Source organism: Eimeria mitis, genomic scaffold (genome assembly GCF_000499745.2).
Source record: "Eimeria mitis Houghton genomic scaffold, Emh_scaff1399, whole genome shotgun sequence".
In the NCBI taxonomy this organism is placed as follows: Eukaryota; Apicomplexa; class Conoidasida; order Eucoccidiorida; family Eimeriidae; genus Eimeria; species Eimeria mitis.
In genome coordinates, this window is record NW_013569065.1 from 3,856 (window position 1) to 4,169 (window position 314).

Consider the following 314-nt stretch of genomic DNA (forward strand, 5'->3'; position numbering starts at 1 on the left):
TTGCTGCACCTCGTCCCCGAGACCCCACTGGCTGAGGTTTTCTTCTCTGAATGCATGCAGGGGCTGCCGCATGTTCACACTCTTCTTGAGGTATGTTGCTGCTGATGCTGCTGCTGCTGTTGCTGCTGCTGCTGCTGCTGTTGCTGTTGTTGCTGTTGCTGTTGTTGCTGTTGCTGTTGCTGTTGCTGTTGTTGTGTCTCCTTTTCTTGTTCTTGTGTCTGCTGGTGCTCATGCTGCTACAGCAGCTGCTGTTGCTGCTGCAGTTTGCTGCTTCTTCACTGCCTGCATCCCTCCCAGGACCAGCAGCAACAGCA

General features: G+C 54.1%; 1 protein-coding gene across 1 annotated transcript in view; it reads left to right on the plus strand.

Annotated features, from left to right (window-relative positions):
• The window catches only part of EMH_0036120 (uncharacterized protein), a gene marked incomplete at both ends in the record, with an annotated part of 8,690 nt that overhangs the window by 3,613 nt on the left and 4,763 nt on the right, over positions 1 to 314 (plus strand). The window lies entirely within an intron of this gene.